We start from the raw sequence: 20656 nt of genomic DNA on the forward strand, positions 1-20656 counted from the left end.
ATCTGTTTTACTTATTGTTGACCTTATTTCAAAATTAGTCTGGAGGTTCGAAACACTTTGTTGTCCTTATAAATAATTATGATTGAAGTAACGTAGAGGTCCCATGAAGTTGCCATGATAATCTATACAATTAATTACACACGCTTGCCAAAAAATATGAACCTTTATTCAGTATCGAATTGTCCTGCCTGTGTTTCGAATAACAGCAAGTTTTCGGCGCGGCGTGGATTCTATGAGGCGTTTAGTGCGTTTTGGTCTAATTGTAACCATTCTTCCAGCAAAATATCGTGTAGCTGCGACAACGTCGAAGAAGAGCAATTCGTTGCCGAATCTCTCTTTCTTTCTATAGCACGCATTCTCAATAGGATTGGTATCAGATGAATGTGAAGGCCAGGAAAGATGGTGGAAATCCATATTGTGGTCTGACACGGATTTCCACCATCGTGCCAGAATTGTTCTCCAAACCATTCTGGCACGATGCGCTGTTGTATTGTCATTCGTGAATTGGCCATCATCTTCGGGATAAAAGTGTAACATTGCAGGCTGCAGTACATCTCATACAAAATTCAGGGACTCTCTGGATAACATTCGACCGTTCACCGGTATCAACAGACCCAGTCCGTGCGAACAAAACAAACATTCTCTATACCACAATATTACTCCAGATACTTGGGTTGTCTTCACAAGGTAAGCAGGATCCGTCGCTTTGTGAGGTTCTCGCCACGCTCTCTGCCTACGATCAGTGCAAAATAAAGTGTATCATTGTTCCACTGTCCAGAGAGACGATGTTCTCGGCATCACAACAAGTGGATTTTTCTGTTTTTTCTCTGAAACAAGTGGCTTTCAAATAGGCTAGGACTGCCAATACACAATTTATTCAATTTCCTGCGCCTGATGTGGATTGAAATAGGGCAGTTCTGGACTTGGTTGAATTCAGATGTTATTTGCAGTGCATTAGATGTCCTATTTTTAAGTACAGTCCTCCTTGGAATAAAAAGGCTTCTCCTTTGAAGTATTGTTTTTCTGCTACATTTACACTTTATAGATGTGGATGGCCCGCTTGCTTTCCAGTAATTAAAAACCTTTGAGAGGGATTCTTTTGAGAAACCAGTTATGTCTTTCGTTTCTTGAATCGTGGCTAAACGTGCACCCACGATTAGATCATTTTCAAAATCTGATAGAAGACACGTTTCCCCCATTCTGTCTAATAGATTACTGCAATCAATACCCTTACCTCTAATTTACTTTCAGTGTATTCTTTTATTTATTTGTTTGTTTGGAATACCTTTTTGCTTTTAACTACTATTATTTGCAGTTTATTATTATTTTTATGTACTATTATATAAAAAAGGAAAAAGTAATTTAGAGAGATGTACAGGTTATTTTAATACGGTTAGATTTTTTTACTTTCTTTAAACCTTTTTCACTTCTTTTTCCTGTTTTTCTTTATATTATTTGTTCTAGGTGCTGATATTCTATACATAGAATATTATACATTATTTTGTACATTACACATACCAACTGTGTATATGCAAAGAAATATTAATTATAATATGTAATTGAACAGACTGATGGCTCTGAAAATACTTCGTGGAAGTTCCTGCATATCTAGTCTCTTTTTTGTTTTTTATTATTTCGCTTAAAATAAATAATAACAAGGTAACTGGACACGTATGACATCAACGCAGTTCTCGCATTCCCTCAGACTAAAAGACACGAATATAATGCTACTGGCGAAGCATTATATATTAATTCGAAAGTGCATAATTAGGCAATGATTTGGAAAATTTCACAATATAAGATGTTATAATAATAATGCCGGTTTTGCAAAATTTGTTTGCGATCCAACGTGTCGCCTAGTCCCAATTTTGAGTTTGGGCTTTAGCACTATCCAATGCTTGTTCCAAAATAAATACAAAATCCTTTATTGCATTCTTATAACTTTACATAGACCATGGCCATAGGGTAACATAAATAATTAAAGAGCACACAACAAATGCATAATATAAAGTTGAGTGGCAGTAAGGTTGATACTTAATCAATGCATTTCTACTTACACAAACAACCCTGCTCAATAAAAATAACAGAAAAAAATGTTTTTCATGAATGTTTTATTGTGAACAGTGTCGCCGAAAGCGAATGTTTGATACGATAGGCATCCTGGCATGCAAATTCCGAGTATCTAATAATCTACCACCTTACAGAACCACAAATTATTCATGCCTATAAAAACACGGTTTGGGACCACATCACTCCATTCCTGTTTTATGGCTTGTTCAGTGGAATAGCCACATCTCCAGTACTCAGGATGACAAGTCATCGTCGTTTAGGTGATTCGTTGAGATGGCGGGCTATTGGACGAATTGAAGCCTGGCAGTCGCAAGCGGTCGGTGGCACGTTGGCTTAATGTGTCACGGAGCAGTGTCGTCTTGGCGCTATGGAAGCAGCTTTGGGAAACAGGATCCATTACAAGAAGAGCTGGCCAAGGTCCTCTGAGGGCTACGCCAACCAGAAAAGACTGCTATCTGGCTCTAACAGTGAGGCGGAACCCTACTGGGTTCCATCTTGTGGTTATCCGCCTTGCTGTTATTCTTGTGGAATCCTGTCATCAACTGTCTCTTGAGATTGCTGCGGCTACAGGTGAAAACATTTCCAACCGGACTGTGTTAAGAAGGTTCAATTCAAGTGGACTCTATGCAAGGAAGCCAGTGGTTTTGTATCTTTTAGCTCTTCAGAGCTTCGCCTCCGCAGTCTTTGCTTGCAGAAAGAGAATCAACGCTGAAGTGGCAGACCAAAATAGTCCACTGTACGTACCTGTGTGAGTGGGACAACGGCTATCTTGGATGAAAAAACGTGTACTTTCAGAGGACACTCAGAGACTTATGTAGTGTTTGGTTGCTCATGAATTAAGCACAACGATACCAAAACCAGCTATATTTCTTCTATCGTTCGTGTACGCAAAAATTGTTATTGCATTGATCTTAAAGGAGATCGGTACGATTTCTGAATTATCAGAATTATCTTGATGTCAAAACAAGAGTACTTATTGAAGACGACTTTTTTTTTTATTTGCACCATTTCCTTTTTTTTTTCTTTTTCCTAACCAGTACCACTGTTTTTTATTTATGTTTTTAAACCAGCTCTACTGGCTTTTTCCTTTATTTGTTGTTATTATTATTTTTCTTTTCTTTTTTTTTTCATAACCAGCACCACGGGGAGTTTTATTTCTTTCTCTCCCCCACTTTGAATGGGTACAGAGGATCCTGACCCACCTTCCCGTGGTGTGAACTAGTATCCAGAATCATTTCTCCTGGTGACTGATGTTTCTGGATAGCCAATTGGCCAGTACACAACAACAAAACATACACACTACTCACACAAACCTACACCAACATATTTCTGGCCCTTTCACACTGATTTTGCTCTTCGCAGAGACACGAGGCGGAGTTGAACAGACGTGCCATGTGCCGCCCTATATATAAACCCATGTCCACATCCCATTAACCCCAAACCACTACAGCGCTCCATCAAAACTGGTGCCATGAACATGTGACTTGGAGCCCTGACAAATGGGATAAGTTTTGTTGTCTGATGATTCCCGTTTAGCTTACAAATGGATTCTAGACGTTATTTCATCTGCAAACAACGAGAAATGCGATACCATCCCTTCAACGTCAGAGAAAGGGCAACTTTGCATGCCAATAGCCAACCCCACTCGGTCGCTTGGTGAGCTAAGGTCTCTGCTGGTGGATGAATGGGATTTGTTGCCTCAGAATCTTATAGACAAGCTTATATCCTCAACCCCATGCACGGTACTATGTATTATAGGTTTTAATACCTTTCATGTTTGGGGTTTTCATAAAAAAAAAAATCGAGCATGGTTCACTGCTGTCAGGGCTGTTTAGCAGTTCGAGGAAATCATACGCCGTATTGATATCAAGTATCCATATTTTTGAGCATCTTGTATCGACTCTGTAATGTGACCTTTTTTGGTAATTCTTATACAACCACTGTAAATGTCCTTATACTTGTCCGAAATTACTCATTTTCTCATTTTATTGTTATTTTATGGTACACCGCCATGCCAAATTTTGTCCCGCTTCATCGCAATTTTGTCGAGCAGTTTATTGACTGTACATATCATTGCGTAATTAAAGATTATATTATGTACACAGCTTGTAACATTTCTGAAGTCCTGTAGTGTTTTCACCAGTGAGGCAGCACGTTATCTTCAGCAAAGGTCATCAGTACAGTTGGGGTTTCTAAAGTATTAGAGTTTATGGACGACTTAACGGTTTAGTTAATTGATTATTTTTCGATATCTTGGCCCTTTAGAGATTCTTATGAAATTCAAAGACCAGTTGTTGCACCAGGTTGAGTATCTGAGTCGGGATAAATTTGTCTGTGATGTGCAGTCGGTGTTTACTGTGACACAGGGACGGTGTAACCTTTATATCCTGTGGGAGATGTAGCCCTCATATCTCGTGGAACGTCCGTCGTACTAGCAAATGGCTTTACAGTAACCGTTAGCTTGACGTCCCTTATTCTCTTTGGCACTCTAGAAATACTGATTGCAGTTGCTAGAGCAGTGGTATTAAGACTAACTCGGACACAGTGTTTGAATGCAGTCCAGTCCATTTCAGTAGGCCCGAATTTCTGCAAACTGGCGCCTCAGAGTACTCCGGGTGGCAGATCCTCAGCAGCTTCACCCCATAAAAACTAATTATTTGAAGAAACAACATGGATTGGAGTGTTTTTAGGTTTATAACTTAGAACATTTATAATCGCTTTCCTCCCTCCCTCTCTCCTTGCGTTGTGATTTCTGAATGGATCTGCATGTTTGTGAGAACAGTATTTGTTTATAATGATTTACACCATATTTGTTGTTTCCAAATATTCGGTTTATTGATCTGTATTTTTGCATACAGTATTATTTAGATACTTAATGATAAAAATTCTGTACATTACAATTACTGCACATTTACTTTGCCTTTTTATTATCATTTTACTTTATAATTTATTTATTTTTGCTAAAACGGATGATGGAATAATTTTTGGCAGGGGGCGCAGTTGTCGGCATGTGCCTGAAACTCAGCGAAACTTGTGCATTATATTTCGAAGCCTCTAGCCATTGCTCTCGGAAAATAAATGCTTTCGAACAAACAGCGCATCTAATAAGTCTAGTTGACAAGTGAAGACGTTATTAATTCACTTTTAGTTTCCATTTGTCTGTGTGCCTCCGGTCTGCACGTGCACTTGTCACCTTGGCAACTCGTGGGCACGTAATTTTACTTAAGCGTATGCATCTGACATGCAATTAATAGTAGTAGAATAGTTTAAATAAAACCGATGATTTCTTTAATGGCAATGGAAAAAAGGGGCCATAATCGATTTAAATATTAACGAAAGAAAAAATTACTAGTAAATAATGTATTTATCTTAGGATGCTCCAAATATATGTTTAGACTGTTATCGGAAAAATACAGGCTTTTCATAAGCTATTACCTCTTGTAATGTGTCATCAAGTGAATACAGTGAGCTAATTTTATTGGAATTAAGGCGAAGGTATCGACGTTTGCTGCTTGAGAATGGAGTGCCTTAGTGACTTTTTCTACAATCATTACTTTAATCGAACGCACCTGTAAATGCAGTTGATATGGAAATATGTTTGGCACCGAGTTTAGCATTCGAGTTATATTTAAATTAACGCAGAAGGCGGCTTATGGCATCGCGAAAATTCGTATAATTATAAATAATGATTTTTCGAATTCAATTTATTTGGAGGCATTGCAAATGCATTTCGTTCGTTGCATAATTTTTCAGGTAAAAATCGAGATTGATTTTAATGAAATTAAATTAAAAATTAAAATAAATAGTTTGATTCTTTTAAATCGCAAAATGGCATTTGCAATTATAGTGCTTCCCAAGTTAAGAAATTCGGTTAATAGCGAACAAACTTCATTTTCTGTGCTATGATAATATTCAGTGAGATAATAATAATAATAATAATAATAAGCAGTGCCCAACACTGGCAACATCCAAAAAACTCATGAACAAAAAATCAGGAAATACACGAACCTAAGACAGGTTTGTTAGTTATTTGGTTTTTAGGAGCATTAGCAACTAAGGCCATATTGCTCCGGGGATATGCGGTGGTCATTCCCTGACCTTTCCGCATCCTCCGTATTTGATGGTTACGGGTTCGAACCCCGGTCTAATCAAGAAGCGTGTGCTACGCACTGCTGCTCCTGCCCACCTGCACTTAAGGCAGGGGATCAAAGAGATGTGGCATATGCAACAAGTAAGGACCATCCCAATCATCGTGTCAACCACCGGTATTGTTCCATAGACCCTACATAACAGCCTAGCAGCAATAGGGCTCCCAGAGAACATCTACAAGGATCTCCACAAAGTCACAATCCTGAACACCTGTAGTCAGAGAGTTCTTCGACTAACAGTGACACCAGACATAACAACCACCCTGTGTACTTGGTAGCAATACCCGTCACGAGGTGGAACCCCCCCATTCAGGGAGAAATAATATAAGAGCAACAACAATAATAATAATCATTATCATTAAGAATTATTAATTCTTAATAATTAAGGAACCTGCGGGATTACTTCCACGAAAATACAGCGCCAATCTACAAAGCCATAAGAAAAATAGACAAACGGCACACACCGCTCAACCTTAACAAGGAGACGCCACTCACATAGATAGAAGAAACCAAGACAGAAAGATGGTTAAAGAAGGCACTCCATGGCAGACATTACAATGGCCTCCATCAAGAGTACATAGATGACTTCCAACGCATGGCTGACGAGTGGGAGGATCTTCCCCGAGACCGAAGGATTCATGCTCGCTGATAAAAACCAGGAACTATAGGAAATACATTGTGAAGACCACGGAGTAACCAATGACACATATCGAAGATGTCATCTGGTTGCAGAAACAATTCAGCACATCACCACGGGATGTAGAGTTATCACCCAGACGGAGTACACTCACAGACATGACTAGGTGGCCAGGATAATACATCAGAAGCTAAAGCAAAAGTGCCAGTTGATCAAAGAAAGTGTACCGTATTAAAAGTATGAACCTCAGGCCGTAGTAGAGAGACCCTACTCTCGAACTGTACTATGCCATTTATTTATTTATTTACAGACTTCTCACCCACAGGGCATGTAGCCCCTAGATAACGGTGAGAACGCTGAGAATTACAGAGAATCAATACAAAATAGTATTAATCAACATAACTAGAATTAAAATATATGCAAAATTTGGATAACAAAACAAAGTAGAGAGCAAATTTTTATACATAGGCGGATTAAGTGTACAATCAATGTTGTGATTATTCGATACCTGAAGGAAACGGAACAGAGGACTTCTAAGTAAGTGTTAAGTAGGAGGGACAGGCAGTGAGAAATTAGTTTTATAACGAAATCTCGTTATTATTTCAAATGGGGAGTATAGTGAAAGGTATTTGTTCAATAAGAGATGAAGAATCGATAATAGAGTTTATGATACTTAGACAAAAATAGATCCATGGATTTGTCGTCCGGAGTGAAGAGGAACGATTCTGAAGCGACGAAAAAGAGTTCCATAGTTTTGACGGTGAAAAGCAGAACTGACATGATCCTCATCGATAAGAAGGAAATGGCTACCTTCCTGTTTGACATAGCGATGCCCAATACCAGCAACCTCGAGAAAACCTATCAAGGAAAAGATCAGGAAATACACAGACCTAAGGGAGGAAGTCAAAGAAATGTGGCATATGGAACAAGTAATGGCCATCCAAATCACCGTGTCAACCACAGGCCAAAAAACCTTCATAAGAACCTAGCAACAATAGGCCTCTCATTCAACACTTACGCTTCCGTCTAAAAGTTTGAAATCACGTTTCATTTTTCTTAATTTTCAAAGTTTAAAAAAAAATCTGAAATAATATAAAAGAAATCATAAGTTTCTTGAATATTCCAGAAAGGTGTAGAAGATTCCTGAACGTTGTGGAAGATTATAGAATATTTTAGAAAGTGAGAATATTCTTCAGAATTATAGAAAATTTTAGATTATTCTAAAATCTTCTATAATTCTATATATAGTGGATGTAGACACAGAGAAACTCCCTGTGTCTTCATTGGTCGTGTCGCGGTGCGAAAACTCTTATTAAAACTGGAAAATCGAAAGAATCGATTGGCTTGGGCTAAGAACTATCAACATTGGACAACTGAAGAGTGGAAAAACGTACTGTATAGGATGAATCCAAATTTGAAATTTTTGGATCCAAGCGTAGTTTTTAGGACGACCAACTGAAGTAAAAATGATACCACATTGTTTAATGCCTACACACGGTGGTGATTCCATCATGATCTAGGGTTGCTTCTGTTTTTTCTGGAGTGGGTGACACCGTCAGAATTTTCTAGCAACTGAAGAACAGGAGGGAGTATTAAAAATTATGGTGTGCCCATCCCAATCGCCTGACCGAAATCCAGTAGTACTTTTATGGGATTATCTTAACAAAATTTATGGGAAATTTGCGGATCGCTTGGAATAATGTTAGTCAAGACACTGTTATAAAATTAATCGCCAGAATGCCACGTCTGTGTAAGGCAATGATAAAATCTCGTGGAGGACATTTTGATGAAAAATCAGTATTAATCATTTCAATAGTTTTTGCTGTAGATTTTTCAATGCTTAATAATAATAAATAATAATAATAACTGGACACAACCAACTACTTCAATCCTGTACCCGTCACGTGGTGGCAAAAAATCCCATAAATGAGAAAACGGTTAATAACAACAACAAGGAACTCCAGAAAGCTGCGATCCTGCACACCTCTAGAATTGGCAGATTTCTTTGAATAATAATAATAGCCGGACATAAAACTTCCCGATGGGCCTGTTACCAGTTTTCGTCGCGGGAATGGAAAAAAATCCATAAGGAGAAGAAAGATAATAATAATAAATTTAAGTACACGATTTTATGTAAGAATTTAATGTATAAATTTAAGTAAGCAAGTGGGGAAACAAAAACTACAGGGATTTTACATGATATCTTAGAGCTAAGAATACAAATGCATTTAAATTTCGAAATAAATATCAGTAATACATGAAGTAAAATGTTAAACAAAAAACAGTAATATGTGGAATTTTTTTTTATTGCTGTAGAATGTAATGTTTCTGTTTTGGGAACAAATACCGCGAAAAAGTTATAGAAGTAAACGCCTCTGTAAATTGGCTGAGACCAGCTAACTCAGTTCAGAATTCAAAGAGACCATTACAATTTCTTCCAGTTTTTGACGAGAATCAAACCGAGAATTTTCTGGATAGATAGCAAATAGGGCAGCTATTGAGGTCACAAAACTAAATATTTGAATAATAATATTCAGAACCTTGGTTGTCTGTTTTAAATAAATATTCCAGGTTTGATTTTTCTGTGTTAAATCTGTGCCTCTGGATTTTTCGTTCGGAAAAAGACATCCGCAGAATCTCTAATAAACCTCTCCAGGTTTGAACTTGTGGTGAAGATTCCAGAAGAAACTCAATCGTTAGGCAGAAAACTTCACTCGAAGAGTTTTTGTCGTCCGATCAGCTTTCTTCGAAATTCCTTAACTCTGAGACTGAGAGTTCGTGCCCTTAAACCTCTCTAATCAAGGCCTTTTGTTTCGTCTGGTTTTTCAATATCCTCATTACTGCTGTCTCTCCAGTCCAGCTGGTGGTTGACGCTCGCAGCTAAAATCTCCCTTTGTTCGGTTTTGGGCACAACGAGGAAAAGAAGGAAGCGAAAAAAAAAAATCCTTTCCGTAATTGGATCGGGAGCCTTCGGTTTTTCTTAAAATAATCCACCAATGAGGACAATTTAAGTACGGGTGAAGCGATAAACTCTTTCCTTTTGTTTACAGGATAAACAGCAGGGAACAATAAAAATTAGGATAACAGATTTTGCAGTTTCGGCTTCTTGTTTCTTCCCCTAGCTGTAAAGGAAACTGTTAATGGCTCAGTTTGAATGCGAGGAATTGAATAGAGTGGAACACATACTTGGATGTATACCGTTAATGGCAACAGCCACATTACAGCAAACGCGATGCAGCAATCTGTAGAATTTTTTTACGAACGTTTTGGGCACTTACATGAATTGTCATGGAAGGGTAACAAGAAACACTTTCAAAGATTAGATAGGATATAATTTTCGAATTCGCACAGGCTCGAAATTTAGAAAACCTAGTGTTCAAACGAACTACGAGTAAAATTAATTTTGCTCTGATTTGCACGAACCTCAATAAAAACGTATTTGTTGTAGTTATTTATAATTAATCAAAATAAGGGAAGGGCACATTATACTGTTTTTTCAAGTAAATTTATTGCCATTGTTACACGAATCTTTTACAACCACCTTTATATTAACTTAAATGGAACAGTAATATCTCTACGGTCTCTCTTTCTTTTCTGAAATAGCCTTGTATACCCTTAGCGTGAATTTGCGCGAGTGAACTTCCATTAAGCTGCGCGCAGACGTTCAATCAGACGCACATCCCGAACTTTGATAATTAAGTCATTAGTGCCAGTATGTCCTACACGCAGAAACGTATTAGCAACAACTGCTCAAAGACATGTGGTTGGGCAATTTCGTTGAAGTTTTGGTGGGATTGATGGCTTGAATGAACCATCAGCCAGAGCATGACGGTTTCATGCTTTGATTGCGGTCAAATTTTTATTAATAGTTCTCAAAGAGCAAGTGTTAAAATCTGACGGAACGCTTCGTCAGTGGTATTTTCCTCCCAACTTTGATAATCACCTTCATAGACCACACCTACTAATTGAGACCTCAGGAGTTTAATCCTCCAATGTTGAATTACGTCAACTGGCCCTGAATTCTGAAGTGGTTGGAAAGTAGGGATGGAAAAATAAGAAATCGATATATCAATCATATGATAATAAAAAATCATATACCACTTTGGTACCACTGTTCATCGAATGGGTAGTGGAGGACGACTATACAACGGGAGTATCGTCTTATCCGTTGACATGCTTACACCTATAGCCACGCTAGCTACCACCAACGAACTGTGATATCAGCTGGCGGTCACCTCATTACCTACGAATCATTGCGCGATGCCGACTAGCAGAAGGGGGCCACCGTGCATACCGACCATTGCGTCGATTACTCCCTAACCGTTGCTCATTGTCAGCATCTGGAATGGTGCCGCGCTCTGGCTACTTGGAATATCGAATGACGTTAAGAGATGAATCTTCCTTCTGGTTGGAGCACATTGATCGCCATATACACTTGCAAGAGCCACTGTTGAAAGTCTTGCTGGTTGCTGTTATGGTGTGGGGGAGCTCATCGGTTTTGATATTCAGTTGTCTTTGGTGTTCGTCAAAGGAAATCTGACTGCTCACTGCTGTGTCGTCGAGATTCTGGCACCTGTCACTCTGTCCTTTCCTACTGGGGTGACTGATGCTAATTTTCAGCAGAACAACGCTCAAATACGTACAACAGGAGTTTCCTTTGAGTGTTTTCGTGATGTGAACATACTGTTTTGGCCAGCCTGTTCTGCCTACTGATTTTTCCCCTTAGAGGACGTGTGGACCATGATTGGGCGCCATTTACAAAGCCACGAGCAGCCAACACAGACCACAGATGTCTGCGGGACCAGGTGCAAGAGGCTTGGAGGGAAATACAGTCGGCGAGTACATGTACCATTCAATGCCAAGATTAGCTCAAGATTTGCTTGCAGAGGGACAACCTCGGTCTTTTTGCATTTGTCTAGCAATGACAAAAATTAGAGTATTTTTGTAAACTTCCGCAGGGTGGATCCCTTCTTGAAGAGGAATCACTTCTTGAAGAAGTGATTACTGTAGTTAGCCTAAACATTCCTCTTTTTTTGCGTTATTTCTCTGTAGTGAGTGTCTGTATAGTCGTCCACTGCACCATAGTTTTTGGTGTGGTGTAGTGGGTGATTTGTATGCAGGTTTTTAGATAGCAGGTGCGCCATACTATATGCAGGTTAGCAGGCCGCTGTCCCCTTGTTTATTTTCATTCGAAAATAAACAAGGATCTGTTTATTTTCTAATTTGCGAATTTTAAATTTCAGTAGATAGAATAGTTGGCACTTCTTCTCCTTGTTTTTAGCAATCTTAAATTGGTACAGCAGTGTCGTTATTATGTGAACTCACTAACTAAATTTTGACTAATTTAAAGGACCGAGTCCTTTAAATTGACCGTACAATTTTAAACATATCTCTCTATACATAAAAAAAAAGTTTTCCTCCTAGTGATATTTATTCGAGCCAATGGGAGAAGAGGGCGGGGCAGTTATGTCACTACAAATGCGCAGGTAAATAATTACATAGGTCATTTCCTGATTATATTTCAATCGGTGTGTTATAATGTTAGTATATTAATACAATGTTATTATTATACAAATAATAACATTAATAAATACAAACTATACAAACATATACAAAACTAAACTATTTAAATCGTACCTGTACTATATTGGGACGATGGGTCCCTTCATCAACTGACATTAATATACAAAAAACGTTACAATGGAACATCAAATGATTCCGGGCGTGGCCATGTGTTAGACAGTGTAGCACGTGCACCAGGTTGGTGAACGTTAAATGAAAGGAACACAAATGGGTTACTGGGCAGAATCAGGCACTTGCCGTTGAAAACCAGCAGTAGAGCGCATATGTGGGACGCATTGCAAGACAACTGCCTCCATAACGTTCATACGCATGAAGGAACCCGATATAGTTTGTATATTTGTAAATAGTTTAGTATTTTGTAAATATTATAAATATTTGTATAGTTTGTAAATATTCCATCAACGCTTCTCTGGTAATGGAGATGTAACGAGCTGAAAGAGTGAAAAGGAGTGATGTCTTGGAAATCACTCAAAGTATAATGAACGAAAACACGTGCGCGAAGATCTTTAAAACCCTTTACGAAGTGTAAGAATCTGGCGAAGACAAAGAAGTGAGTTTGGCATTAACAAGGGGGTTGGTGAGCGAAGCGAGCAGGGGGCAGAGCCCCCTAGTTGATAATTATTTATATTACCAATTTTTGCATTTGCTTGTTTCTCTTAAATTCAGCCTCTGAATTCGAAACAAACACTGTAATTTTACTTTTTACGACAATGGATTCAGGTGGAATTCAATGGAAAAGGACCGGCTTCGAGTCCCATCAATGACGAAAGAAACTGTTATGGACTTTTTTCACTCCGTGGCTGAATTTGTTGGGCTCAGGCGTAGATAGCGAGTCCCCCATTCCACCACACGTTTTTTGTCCAGCAAACAAGAAAATCGACCAGCGAACACACGCAATTCACGAACATAATACACTAGGGCAGATGAATTCCGGGTAGCTCTAGTGTGACATTTATTTTGTCTCAAAAGCGAGTTTTTTTTTTCCAGTTCCTGTAGAGGATATCCATTTCTTTTCTACCATGGAGAGTTGCGATTTTTGAAACCATTGGGGATGGGGACTGTTAATACGTACGACGAAGACACCAGATTTAAGTTCAGAAGAATATGTCCGAGAAATTGGACAGTGATCTGACCAGAGGCTCCGTATGCTTCTTTTTTAGGTCACCGAATTTGGTGTACCGTGAGATCGAAGGGAATAACTGATCGCGAAGTTGTGGTATGTTACAAGTTTTGGTGTTGAGATTTGGCGGTGACGTTGCGTGTGTGTGTGTGGGAGAATCGCGAAGTTTACTTAAAGGGTGGTCCCCACTGAACCGTTAAGGATCTGAGGAACGAAAAAGCATCGCTGAAAATACCGCTTGTCTGTAGCGGTCGAATGAAATAGAACTCGGGTAAGTTTTTTGAAAGTTTTTTCTCTCCATAGATCTGAAAACAGAAATGTTTTCAGAGAGAGAGAGAGAGAGAGAGAGAGAGAGAGAGAGAGAGAGAGAGAGAGAGAGAGAGAGAGAGAGAGGCAATCTCTCGTAACTTTCTATGCGAATTTGAAACTTATACCACTTGAAGGTTGTGGATTGGTGGAGATCGCTAATATACATGTATATTAAACAGAATATGAATTTAGAAATAAGAAAGTAGAAAAATGGGGAAGTCTGAATAACATATATATTTATGAGATTTTCCTGTATATATATATATGTGGTATATCTACTGATCTCTCCTTGCGACTTGCTGCAAAGACAGAACTTGGAAACATATTATATATTTATAGTATTTCCAGAGCCGTTACTAGCACTGACGGGAAATCGTGCTCCCGGATAACCGGAACACTAAGTTTATGTTCTCTATTCATGTACTCCACTTTCCTACAACTAATTCTTTCCATACTCTGGGTTATTAGTTTATATGAGGGCAAGGCACTTAAATAGAAACGTTCGACCACAAAGACTGACGAAAAATGACCGGGGGGTGCTCAGAAGAGTGGTACTGTCAGTCCTCATTGAATACTGTCAACGTAGGCGTGGATAGCGTCCGAATGTACGGCAGAGTTGTGACACACAAAACCAAACATTGCAGCACTAAGGCGCAGTGTTGCAATTACGATTGGTGATTGGAGATTACACTGTAAGAGTGACGCTGGTTTCGTTGCAACTGTGAAGTTTGGCAGAGGGTCTGGTACCGTCCACGATTGCCCGTAGTGGTTTGGAAGACTTTGTGGTAGCACAGTGGTTGTAAATCACCTTCCTGCCACGTATGAAAAACATCCTGGGCTCGAATCCTATCAATGATGCCAGGAACTTGTATGGGCTCTTTAAGGGTCTTTTTCTACCTGAATCCAGAGTTTTTTCTTTTCAGCAAGCATGCAAACTGACCAGAGAATACATGCAATTAACAGACATAATACAGATGGGATCTGTGTACGAGTGTTTCTTCTTGGTGTTTCCTAATACCTAATATGAAGTTGTTTGTCATGACTTGTGCTTGGACTTTTGAGTATCATCATTATAATAATGAAATTTGAAGAACTTGCAAGGCTCTCTTAAAATAAAGCTGTAGTTAGGCGATTTCAGACGAAGGGAGTATGTTTTCTCTCTGAGTTATTTCGGGGTTTACAGCCAGAACAACAAATTAGCCCATGAATACACTTCTTCAGACAAATTTACTACACAGGTATGGCATTGTATAAAAAACATTATGGGAAACGATGGGCCTGTGCAATGGAGACTTGCACAGGTCCATCGTTTCTGACTACGTGCACCAGTTTATGGTGACAATCTTCACGGACTACAGGCTTTTTTTTCTACAACAACAGCGCTCTGTGCCACGTGGTTACAATGGTGTTGCAATCCAGTGACACGGAGTGTTGTCGAGCCACCACAACGACATATAGAAGTTTGTTCCAGCAACCACTTACTACCCCTTGATGAATCGATCAGTATCTTAGAGAGTTTTTCGTCCTCCCATGGCCTCCAAACTCGGTGATTTCAACTCATTGAACATACGTGGGACGGGCCGCATGGCACCTGGATCAGAAGTGTTGGATGCAGTGTTTTCGGTATGAGTTGCCCATACCTGTGGACACTCTCCAGCACCTGTCGGAGTCTATGCCATGCTAAAAGTACTAAGCATGGTGGAGTCTATGCCATGCAACGAGGCACTAAGCAGGTGTCCCTCATGCGAAGCAATCTCAATGTATGTAAAAAGACGAGAATATCAAAGGTTTTTTCCTCTGCCAGAAAATAGCAGATTTGAATTCCATAGAAAACTGCAAGCACGTTATGGCAAAAGTGTTTGCAAGGAAGCTATCAAGCAAAAAACTGTTACATCAAGGATCCTATATATGGTGAGTGGAGACCAACAAAATACAAATATTTTATAAAAGACTACAGGCATATGGCACACAACCCTATGCTTATTGGCGTTATTATTATTATTACTGTTATTTCGATATTAACTCAAAACAACGGTCACTGCCGAAAGGTGCACATGTGGCGTGTATATCTGTGCACTATTTTAATCACAGCGAATTGTGCTAGGGGCAACAGATGCCCATACCTCTGATGTCCATGATGATCTTCTTGTGATAACGGCATCGATTAATAATATTCTCCTGGAATTTGCAAACTATCTCAACCAGTTCGGACTAAAAATAAATCCAGAAAAGTCTGAATTTATGATATTCTCATTAAAGAAAATGCCTTCTTATATTCAGCCAGCACTGTAATTCTCCTATCCCCATTCTCAATAAGCATACTGCTCTCGGGGTTATTTTTGATCCTAAACTTTGCTTTAGTAACCCCATGGAAAAGCTGCTCGCCCAGGCAGCTCAATTCCGATGGTTGGCCAAACAGCATTTGCATTATATTAATGAAGTCTCAACCACAAGAAGATATATAAAAACCACAGTATACGCTCCGCTTTTATATGCTTCAGAGATATGGGCATCTGTTGCCCCTACAATGCCACTGGTCTTATCGGAGAATGGGTAACCCGAAAAAAGACCACTAACGCTGATGCGTTAAATTATTATTTATTTATTTATTTATTTATTATACTAAGAGGTCCCAGCCGGCTTTCCTGGCAATCCCATCACCTATTTACCATGCTGTACATGTACAACCACTGAGCAAGTCCATGTACAAGTATTTTAGATTCCCTGGTTGAGGGTTAATTCGTTCTTAGTGCAATATCCATATCACAACGCAATACTTAAGGTATCTCAAATCATAAAAGTCCCAAACTAAAGTTGAGATGACCCTCCAAGGTTCTAACTGACATTTGTAGGTCCACTATGAAGACTCAGAATTATTAGTAGAAATCCAACCCAGGAATTGTGGTCGCAACTAAAAAGTAAACTTCGTTCTCAAAAATAAGCAGTCTCAACAGTGCAGCAGTTCACAGTAAAGAATAATACCTCAATTAGTCTCCTTGTACTTCGGGTTGTAACTCATGTAATTCTGGTTGTGAGTCGCTGTGGACCCGAACATGAGTTACAACCCCTTCGGGTTGTAACTCATGTTCGGGTCCACAGCGACTCACAACCCCTTCTAACCCTTCTCAATGGCATTTAGTCCTAAAGGCTTTGGGCGGGATCAGTTTTATTTAAACATTTTATTTTAGATTCAAATCAAGAAACGCGATAACTTAAGATCTGAAAATTCTTAATACACATTCGTGTATTAAGAATTTGCAGATAAAGGAACCACTAGGTGGCAGTGATCGCAGTGTACTGATGTGGGATTTACTTAAAGATTTAATTACCATCAGGGGTAAAGGAAAGGGTTTTTGCTTCCGTAAAGGTGAGTACAGTGGTCTCCGACAGTTTTTAAATTCTGTACAGTGGGATCAACTGACGATGTTACCAACAGTAAATTCAAAGTGGGAAGCATTCAAGGAATTAATCGTGGAAACTACTGAAAGTTTCATACCTATTAAGAAATATTGTTCAAGGTTTAGGCCAAAATGGTTATCTAATGAACTAATGAGACTCGAAACAGAGAAGAAAAATGCATGGGATGCATATAAATTATCAAGCGACTCAAGAAGCCTATGGCAGATATAAGCTAGTCTGTAATCAGGTCACAAAGGAGGTTAGGCAGGTGAAGGCAGATTATGAGAAATCCTTGGCAAAAGAAAAACAGCAAGGATTTCTTTACTTATATAAACTCTAAAAGGAAGGGGATGAATCTGATTGGTCCAGTTGATATCGATGGTTCGACTGTTGATGATCCTGCTCAGATAGCAAACAAACTGAATGAGTATTTTGCATCCACATTCACACATGAGGAATTATTAAGGTTTGAAAATGGCAGAAGGTTATCAAATTGTAGCAGGATACTTAATGATTTTGGAATAACTGAAAGCAATGTGGAGGAGAAATTGTTGAAGTTAAACATAAGAAAGGCACCTAGGGTGGATGGGATCTATCCAGTTATATTAAAGGAGACAGACGGCAGAGCAACTAAGCAAATCCTGAGCCATAATTATGAGAGCATCCTTGGACTCAGGGGAGGTTCCCACGGACTGGAGATGTGTAAATGTATCCCCAATTCACAAAGGGGGATCGAAGGGTGACACGTGTAATTACAGACCAGTTAGTTTAACTTCTGTTCCGGGTAAAATAATGGAGTTACTGGTTAAAGATGCATTGCAGGATCATCTAGACAAGACTGCAGCAATAATTCAGACACAGCATGGGTTTGTTAAGGGAAAGTCTTGTCTGACAAATTTGATAGGATATCATGATGTGGTTACAAAGGAACTGGATGCAAAAAATAATTTTGATATCATATATTTGGATTTCAGAAAGCTTTTGACACTGTTGCGCATGGAAGACTATTGTACAAATTGGAGCAGAATGGTATTAAGGGTAAGTGCTACAATGGATAAAAGGATGGTTAAGTGGGAGAAGACAGAGGGTGGTAATCAATGGGTGCTGCTCTTCGTGGACTAATGTTATTAGTGGAGTCCCACAGGGTTCGGTGTTAGGTCCACTGTTGTTTTGTATATTTATCAATGATATTGATGAAGGTATATCAGGCTTAATGTCGAAGTTTGCAGATGATACAAAGGTTGGCAGGGATGTTAATGACAGTAATGGCAGCGTGCTACTGCAACAGGATCTAGATAATTTGGGCAAATGGGCTAAGAAGTGGCAAATGAAGTTTAACCTTTACAAATGCAAAGTACTGCATATGGGTAGAAGTAACCCATATAACCCAAGAGAAACGTACCAACTGTGTGGTACTACACTTAAGGTGGTAGAAAATGAAAAAGACCTGGGAGTAATTGTGCAGTCAGATATGAAGTTTTCTGAGCAATGCAGACAGGCTGCCAGGGCAGGTCATGGGGTTTTGTCAATGATATATAGGAATTTTGCTAGCAGGGAGAAGGAAGTGATAGTCCCTCTGTATAAGGCAATGATCAGGCCACGCCTTCAGTACCGCGTACAGTTCTGGAGGCCTCATTTTAGGAAGGATGTAGATTTACTTGAGCGTGTACAGAGAAGGGCAACAAGATTGGTGAGGGGAATGAAGGGATCCTCTTACCAAGAGAGGCTTAAGTTCTGCAAATTGCAGTGGCTGGAGACTAGGCACCTGCGCGGTGATCTGACTGAGGTGTATAAGGCCTTGAATGGGTTGAGCACGCTGAATTCTGATGCGATCCTTTCACTTGTTCAGATTACGAACCTAAGGGGACATAAATTCAAATTAAGAAAAGACAGATGTAGAATTTGCTTGCGGAAATTTGCCTTTAGCCAGAGGGTGGTTAATTGCTGGAACAAACTTCCATCTGTCATTGTGGAAATTGATAGGTTGAATAAATTTAAGGAGGAACTGGACAGGCATTTGGAGGGAATGGTGTGATTTTTTTTTTTTTTTTGGCTGATGCTGCATAAGCTCATACATTTGCTTTCTTGCATCACATGCCACTACTGCTACTTCTATTTTAATTAGTTCTGAATTAAAACAGTCGTAGTGCCTATGAAACTGCTGCCAACTGCAATAAGAATACTTGAGAGGTGCTAACAATTAACAAGTACATTTCAAGTACAAATAGAAGTGACAACAATTAACAAGTACATTTCAGGTTGTTAGCAAACAGAATAGTAACAATTCATGATTTACAATGTGTCTGAAAAGTTTTAGGACTGATTCGTTTGAAACGATACTACTAGTGCCATACATTGTCCACTTTTGAAATTATTCACCATCAAGGCTGAACTGGCTCTGTGCCAAGTTTCATCAGTGTGTACAAAGGAGTTCGATCGGAAGTGGTGTTTAAATTGGTGCTGTAAAATCACGTCGTCATGGATTCAAGGATCGAGCAAAGAGTGGAGAAAAAAGTTTGTTTTAAAGATGGAAAAAGTGCAATTGAAACAGTTACAATGGGGAGTGCAACTTATGGACATGAAGCACTATCACAATCCAACGTTTTTCGCTGGTATGGGCGGTTCCATGAAGGGCTGGAAGATGTTCAGGACGATGCGTGGAGTGGTCGCCCATCCCGGTCTCGTACGGACTGGACCATCAAAAAAGTTCGGCAGCTGATAATGGAAGATCGTCTCCTCTCCCTTCGAATGATAGCAGACCAGCTTCACTTCAGCAAGGATACCGTGTGTTCGATTTTTGTCAGAGATTTGAAAAAAAAAGTGTTCTCGCACTTCGTACCCTATGCATTGACGGCGAAACAGAAGGACGAGTTGCTGTATGTTTAGATTTAATTGATATGTCAGACAGTGATCCAGACTTTTTTTAAAAAAATCATAACTGGTGATGAATCGTGGTGCTTTGCGTACGAACCCTTCACACAGCGCGTCCTCGTCAAGCAGTTTCTTATTATTAATCCTATAGGATTCACCCCTGGACATCCATAGGCTAGGAGGGTGATAGCTACATACTTAGGTGCGAGTTACCACATTTTCTGTTCCCCACTGTCTGATATATCAATTTTGACAGCGTTTCAGAGATCCAAACCAGCGTGACGAGAGAGTTAAACAGGGTTCCACAAGATCAGTTCTACAGAGCCATCCAGAAGCTGCACGACAGTGCAAAAATGTGTATCCAGTTATGAGGGATGTACTTTGAAGATTAAATGGTAATAATATTAAAAAAAAAAAAAGAAAAAAAAGAACGAAAATACCACTTTTATGTACGGACCGAACGCATTTCGTTTTTGCATATCCGCCATATTCCCATTCATTTCTCCAACTAGCGCATGA

At 39.3% G+C, this 20656-nt stretch overlaps 1 pseudogene; it reads left to right on the forward strand.

Moving 5' to 3' along the window:
* The first annotated feature begins 19744 nt into the window (after window positions 1–19744).
* LOC150091998 (protein GVQW3 pseudogene) lies at window positions 19745–20152 on the forward strand (annotated as a pseudogene).
* The last annotated feature ends 504 nt before the right edge of the window (window positions 20153–20656 follow it).

Source organism: Mastigoproctus giganteus, chromosome 1, assembly GCF_048544385.1.
Source record: "Mastigoproctus giganteus isolate SK-2022 chromosome 1, ASM4854438v1, whole genome shotgun sequence".
Lineage (NCBI taxonomy): Eukaryota > Metazoa > Arthropoda > Arachnida > Uropygi > Thelyphonidae > Mastigoproctus > Mastigoproctus giganteus.